Here is a 7549-nt window from a genome sequence, read left to right as displayed (position 1 = left end):
GAAAAGCTTTCCATTGCTCCCGCCAGGCGAGCCAGAAGTCCTGGAAGGCCTCTCTGAAGCCCACATCCTCTGGCAGACTGGCATTGAAAAACCAATAGGCTGACCCTGGATGCCTAGGCCCTAGCGTGGCCTGGGCCCCGACAAGGTGGTGATCTCTGAAAGGAGTCAGCCGGATGCCAGAGGAGTGGGCCTGAACAAAGTGCAGTAAAGAGATATAAATCTGGTCCAACTGGGAGTGGCATGCCTGCTCCTCCCCCACCTTCACATAAGCCATGGCAGGGGGGTTGGTAGGCTGATAGGCACGCCAGATGTCCATCAGGGAGTAGTCTGTCAGGATCTCGCCAAGGGTGCCTACAGTGGCCTGGTTCAGCTCCCTGCCCAACTGGTCTTGTGCATCTAGGGTGACGTTAAAGTCCCCACCAAGGACCAGGCACTCACGAGGGTTGAGGATGCTGATGCAAGTGGCTGCCTGGTGGAAAAAATGTCCAATCCCAGGTCCTTCTCAGGGGCGTACATGTTTAGAAGGTTCAGAACCAGGCCCTGAACTTGGACCTAAAGGTGCAGCAGGCAGCCCAGCACCACCTTAGTGTCCTGGAGAACCTCTGGCTGCAGGCCTGGGGAGAACAAGGTGACCACCCCACAAGAGATGGCCAAGAGGTGCATAAAAAAAGACCCTCCCTCCCCACTCCAGCTGACAATAAAGCTCTTTGGCTGGAGTCATCAGGGTCTCCTGCAAGAATACTAAGGGTACACCTCTCCTGAAGGCAGGAGATCACCTGGCATCTCCAGAGACCCTTCTTGCAGCTGTGGATGTTTACGGTCATGACCTTAAATGACCTCATGGCTGGGGGAGGTGGAGTGGATGGTTCAGCAGGGGCCTCACACATCTCAATGCTTGGTGTGGGATTCGCTGGCTTGCGCAGCACCCTCACATAAGTATAGAGGGCATCTATGAAACTCTGGGCCTGCCTATAGATCCAGGCATTGCAGCTTTTGGGCCCTTTGCCTTCCCCCACCAGTGCCCTCACAGTGAAGGAGCCCCACCCCTGTCCCAAGGGGCTGCAGAGCTCTCCAAATCCCAATGGAGTCTGGGGCCTTAGTAGATCGTCATGTCAGAGGGCCATGCTGACCTTCCTGCCAAAGAAGGGAGATACCCACAACCTGAGGAACTGGCATCCTGTGTCCCTCCTCTGCATAGACTACAAGGTGGCAGTGAAGGCTCTCTCACCGCACCTGCTATCTGTGTTGACTGACATGATCCATCCTGACCAGAAGTACACAGTGCCCAGATGTTTCATCTTGGACAACCTGTACCTGGTTTGGGACCTCCTGGAGCTAACACATCAGGAACAGGCATGCTACAGGTCTTTGGCTTTGGGCCCCACTGTGTGCAGGCTCTCCAGGTGCTGTATGATTCTGCATAGTGTTTGGTCAAGCTCAACTAGACCCTGACAGAGCCCATCCTTTTCAGGAGAGGGTTGTGTCAAGGCTGTCCGCTGTCAGGCCAGCTGTACACCTTGGCCCTGGAGCCCTTCCTCATTCCCCTGCAGAGGCGGGTGGTGGGGTTGGTGTTCTGGGAGCCAGCAGTGTGGCTGGTCCTGTCAGCATATGCTGATGAAGTACTCCTCATTGTCTAGGATTCAGGTGACCTGGCACAGATGGAGGCCTGCCAGGCATTGGACTTAGTGGTCTCCTCTGCCTGCATCAACTGGGTCAACAGCTTTGGCCTGGCAGTGGGTAATGGGTGGCAGGTGGGCTCACTCCCACCTGCGCTCCATGGGATCCACTGGAGCACAGGCTTGCTGCTCTACTTGGGGGTCTACCCGTCCCCCACAGCCCCCTCCCTGCCAAAGAACTGCCACCAGCTGGAAGCAAGGGTGGTGGAGTGGTTCTGGGCATCGGCAGGGATCCTGAGGTGTCTCTCCCTGCATGGGAGAGTGCTGGTGCTGAACCAGCTGGGTCTGTTCATGCTCTGGCACCACTTACACAACCTTCCTGGTCCCCCTGAGGTCCTGGCAGGGCTTCTGAGATGGGCACCGAAGTTTTTCTGGCCAGGACAGGACTGGGTCTCTGTGGAAGTCCTAAGCCTCCCCTTGTGGGAGGGTGGCCAGGGCCTGGTTTGCCTCCGCAGCCAGGTCCTGATGTTCTGCCTTCAGGCCCTGCAGCAACTGCTATACAGTATCAGTAGCCAGGCCACATGGGGTGCGCCTTCCTCCACCATTTCTGGGGGCTCCAATATAACTGACAGCTCCTTGGCCTGCAGGGCTTCTCCCTGAAGGACTTGTGAGGGCTGCCAGACTTCTCACAAGACTTTCTCCCTGTACTCGACCGGGAAGGAGGCTGGGAAGGTACTTGGAGATGATGGGGCCACTTTCCTCTCACTTGTCTGTGCACATTTCCAGGCAGAGCACCAGTGGTCTAGGCTCATGGGTGGGGCCCTTCCCCTTCCCACCCCCAGCTGTGGAGGAGGCTGAAGAGGAGCCCTTCCCACTGCCTTTGCCCTTGATCCCTGATGGTGGAGGGAGGGGACTTGGGAACCCCTCAGGGGAGGTGGAAAACTCCCTGGCCTTGCTGGCTCCTTGCCAGAGTCCCATCTGCCCCTGTAGCAGAGGTTGCAGGCTTCTCTACCCCCAGAGGAGGTTGACTGAATTCTGCCTCTGGGGTGGGGGCTGCAGGGGAATACATTGTCTTGGGGGCTTGGCTGGGATCTGCCCCCCCAGAAAGTTCCTGCCCTGCCATTGCTTCACATGAGGGAGGGGAAAACAATAAAGAAAACAAAAATATACAGCGGGCTGGTGAATCTAATAGGGGCAGCCTGGCGTTGTGGGGGCAATGGACGGGGAGAAGGGGTTGAAGCTCACTGAGCTACAGCCCTACAGGAAAAAAAAAAACCCCAGGGGGAGGGGCTATGCTTAGGGAATGTGGGGAAGGTGGAAAACATACACAGAAGGGCTGGGGAGACTTGAGCTGGCTTACTCAGCCACACAACAAACACCAGGGAAATGGCAGTGGACCACAGGACTTACCACACAAAGGCAAAAACACACAGGGAAGGCTGCTGAGGCAGATGTAAAAGATGGCTGAAGCAATGGAGAGGCTTTGTTTGTTGAAGATCAGTCTGGGAGCCCCTCAGGCCTCCAGCCAGGTACTCAGCAGTAGGCAGGAAAACAAAGCAGGATTAGATGCATTGAGGCAGCTGTGGGGGAGTACAGAAGCAATCAGTCAATTAGGTAGTAATCCAGTGCAGGTGTAGTGTTGAGTGGTGCAAGGTGGTGCAGCAGGGAATCTCCCTCTCTCCTGAGAGGGGGCAGCAGCAGAACAATGGCAGCAGCAGCAGTGGTGGTAGCAGCCATCCAGTTCAGTCACTCAGTTTGTGCTTGAGGCGAAAGTGGAGGTAAAGGCAGGGTGTCCTGCCAAGGCAGCTGGGGCAGGCAAGGCACCTTTAACCTCTGGCAGTGATGGTGGGGGAGGGGCCCACAGGCAGTGCACGCTTCCTCTTCAGGCTGTCTCTGACTGCAACTTGGCAGTGGGCTGGGCAGCAGGCTGGAACAGGTGCAGAATCTGGGGTGCAGTGCTGGGCTGTGGTGTGCCCATCCCTGGGGGAGGGGGGCAATGGTGTGCAGTAGAGGACACCCCATGGAGGGGACAGCAACAGTAGCAGCAGCAGCCCAGGGCAGGAAGGGATGCAGCCAGCTTACCCCCCAAACCTCTGAGAACAAGCTAGCAGTAGCCAGAGGTAGGAAGGGGCCTGGCCATCTTCTCCCCAGAAGGTCCTGAGACCAAGCTTGTGGCAGCAGCAGCAGCAGCCTGGGACAGGAAGGGGTGTGGCCAACTTCATCCCAGAGGCTCCTCCCCTAGGACCTCCTGAGAGCAAGTAGCCCTGAGTTGCCCACCAGGGCAGCTTTTTATACTGCTAGGGCCAGCAGAGGAGTTTTCCCTGGCTGCAGATCTGGGAGAAGCTGGACAGGGTCAGAGTTTGCCCCAGGTGGCACAACTTGCCAACAACAAAGTGCATGTTCAGGCCTGTGTGCTGAGGCAAAAATTTCCGGCACAAATTTGTGTCGCTGCTATTTTTGTTGCTGCAAGAGCACATGCCTGCATGTGTGGATGTACCCATGAGGTTCAATAAGGGCAAATGCAAAGTCCTGCACTTAGCGTAGAACAATCTGGGGACTGACAGGCTAAGCAGCAGCTCTGCTGAAAAGGACTTGGATGATCTAGTGGGCAATAAGCTGAATATGAGCCAACAGTGTATGCTTGTTGGTAAGAAGGCTAACACCATACTGTGCTTCATTAGTAGGGGTGTTGCTGCCAGATCAAGGGAAGTTATTCTTTCCTTTTATTCAGCCCTGGTGAGGCCACATCTGGAATTCTGTGTCCAGTTTTGGATTCTCCACTGCAGAAAGGATGTGGACAAATTGGAGAGAGTCCAGCAGAAGGCAATGCAAATGGTTCAGGGCCTGGGGCATATGACTTCTGAGGAGAGGCTGAGGGAACTGGGCTTCTTTAGTCTGGAGAAGAAAAGACTGAGATGGGGTGGTAGTAATATATGCCCTTTAAATAGTTTACTCCCCATACTAGCCTACTCAAAGTTTACAATTCCTTCAGTGTGTATGTATATAGATCACTTGCAACTCCCTTCAGAATGGGCTAGACTCACTGAGCATTTATTTGCAGCAAAGCTTTCAGAGCAGATATACTCTAATGAAAATACATTAGCATTTGTATTAAATATATCATTATAAAACACTAAGTGAAAATCACCAATCACTGGGAATGTTGAGAATTCATTGCTAGATACAGAATTCTGTCATGAAAGTATTTTAAATGGCAGGTTTTAGCTTTAACATAAAAATGTTGCAGTGTTACATATGGTTTTTATATTCTTGTCTCAAAGCACTTGAAGGAATTTCTTCCATAATGCCTCATCCCTCTGGGGACTCTTATAAAATAAAAAACCCCACAAAAAACAAAATAAAACTACATTTGTATACAATTTGATCTTTCTGATAAAATCTGCACAAATCTAATATGTCATTTAGTAGACTTATGACTGGTTCACCTTTTCCACACCCCTCCCCACATTCCTTACTGTTAGTCTATATTGGTGCCAAGAGCTTAAAATCATACAGACATGTACACACACACGTTTTATGGGCAGCATTGTATAGAACATGCAGGATATTTTTCTTTGGTCTGTATCCTTTGTGTAATGCTTTTATCCCCGGGTTACCTTGTTGAGTAGGTAGAGTGTGTATCCCTATCCCAACCCTGATCTACATGAGGAAGAAAACTCTGTGCGTGTGGATCTCTTAACTTTTCCATCCCCAATCCTTTTAGTGCTGCCCTGGTTCAAAGGGCTGTGCCATGGGCATGTTGGATACACAAAGGGTCATATTTTTAAAAAGAACAACCTTAAATACTTGCATCTGAAAGTCAAAGGTACGAATCGAAGAACGCACTTCATTTTTGTTCTGCCCTCCTAAGTGGATTGCCACTAACATTATTGGAGGAAGCACAAGATGGGTAATTTCTCATCTGCAGAGATAATCTTGGTTTAAATTTATTTCATTAAAAAGAAAAATGTAATTTAGAAACATGGGGTCAATACAAACGAAATCAAAAGCTATGAATTACAGCTTCTAACCAATAGTTACCATGTTCCAGGAATTGGATACCTCATGATATAGTAGAATAATATTTTTTTCCACTGAATAAGTACATGCGTCAGTGTGAAGGAAAAAATAGATGCCTGTTTTCTCTGTGTCTCAAATTTGCTTTTGTATGAAGGAGTCTTTTGACCCTTCTTCAATTCCGTTGCTTTAGTTTTTAATTAAATATACTCATCACAGTCAGTTTTCCACGTTGTAGGCTCAAATAGGAGCCTTCAAGCAAGCATTTTTGTAGGTCATCTTTGCTTTTTAAAAAGTTTTTATGGGAATATATCAAGTTGTATGTTATTTTGCTAATGTGTTAAATATTTAATTACTAAAATAAGGCTAGCAAAATTAAACTTGCTTTACCATGCTGCTTTGGGACAGAGCTAATCTGCGGGCGGCAATGATCAAATTTAAAAACTCTCTAAAGTCTATTTGTAATTTGCCCATCCCAATATATGCATAGGTTTTGTATTTACTTTTTTGAGTGTGTATATATCTGAAAAAGCTGCCTAATTTATTTGTAGATTGAAATAACTGTTAGAATTTGTTTTAATAGGTATGATTCTCATATAGTACAAAAGTACTTATATGTATTCAGATTTATATAGTTGGAGCATCACTATTATAGTCAGTTCATAGACACAGCTAATTTTTATCTATTTTTTCTTTTACATGTGAAATTGTATTATTTTGTATTGCCGTGTCTGCTGCAATTCACAATTATTTGTGGTTTGTCTTGCCACACAGAGGTATTTGTCTTTGAATATAAGGAACTTTTTAAAAAAGTATATCAACTTACATATTACATTTGAGGTAAAAAAAGGTCAAAAGACTTCTCTGTACTATAGCAGTTGCTTTCTTATAATATCTTTATTTAATGTTTTATTTTTACTTGAGAGGCAGAATGTTTGGGTCTATCTTCAATTCAGAGCAGTCTTACATTTTAGGACTGTAAGACTTGCGTTTCTCTAAAGGGACACCTTTTCAAAACCATCCAAAGTTGTTAGCTATGTAATGCCTAACATTACTAGAGAAGAGCATAGTGCTTAAGTAACTTATGTGTGGGCTTTTTTCCTATGACATGTGAATATGTATATGCTGAGACCTGATGCATCAAAGAAAAAAAAAGAAAAATCTTTCCATAAACATAGTAAAGATGCATCTGTGAGCTGGGAGTTTGAATCCTTTCCATGATTTTATTATGCTTGGTTTATTCAGCGCAGCTGTATGGGGACACGGGTGGGTGTTCAGGACAAAGTCAAAGCCTCAAGTAATGTCTAGCTGCCAGCAACAGCCACTTTTTTTCATTCCTCCCCCGAGTTGGTGTTCAGAGTGGTTGCCCCGATCTTCCCCTCCCTTCCCTCCAGTTACCCAGTTAAGCCACCGCCTCAGTGAAGCAGGGGCCTTAATTATCTTTCTTAGAGCTTAGGTTGTTACATACAATTATTATATTTTCATCTGTTTGAGGAAATTTCATTATTGATCATGAAATTATCTAGCTCTTTTACAAAGCCTGTTTAAATAAAAAAAAAAAAAAAATCAACCATTTCTATAGGTAAGAAGAATATTCAGAATTATAAGAGTACAAAAACCCTGAAGCAATCCAAACTTTTTTGAAATATCATGTCTTTTCATAGAATAAAATGGCTGAATTCAAACCTTTGTTTTCTGTTGCATTATTTTGAATAAGAATTGAGAGATAATGACTAAATCTTAGCAAAACAATTATTTTGGTTGAGATGTGAGTTGTAAGGAAGCCTAGAACAGAACATTTTAATGTTGACATTGAACGAATGAAAAATATAAGAGGTTTTCTCTTCCTTTAAACAAGGTTAGTGGTTAAGAAGCTAATATTTACTATGGATATGGATTAGAAATAAATGGAATAA

The 7549-nt window shown here is 47.1% G+C and overlaps 1 protein-coding gene across 1 annotated transcript in view; it reads left to right on the top strand.

Moving 5' to 3' along the window:
* The window catches only part of CACNA2D3 (calcium voltage-gated channel auxiliary subunit alpha2delta 3), a 1192973-nt gene that overhangs the window by 353879 nt on the left and 831545 nt on the right, over window positions 1-7549 (top strand). The window lies entirely within an intron of this gene.

This window comes from Gavialis gangeticus, unplaced genomic scaffold, assembly GCF_001723915.1.
Source record: "Gavialis gangeticus isolate Ggan-Ray unplaced genomic scaffold, GavGan_comp1, whole genome shotgun sequence".
In the NCBI taxonomy this organism is placed as follows: domain Eukaryota; kingdom Metazoa; phylum Chordata; order Crocodylia; family Gavialidae; genus Gavialis; species Gavialis gangeticus.
Note: the sequence above shows the minus strand (reverse complement) of the source record. Positions and strands in the feature narration are given on the sequence as shown.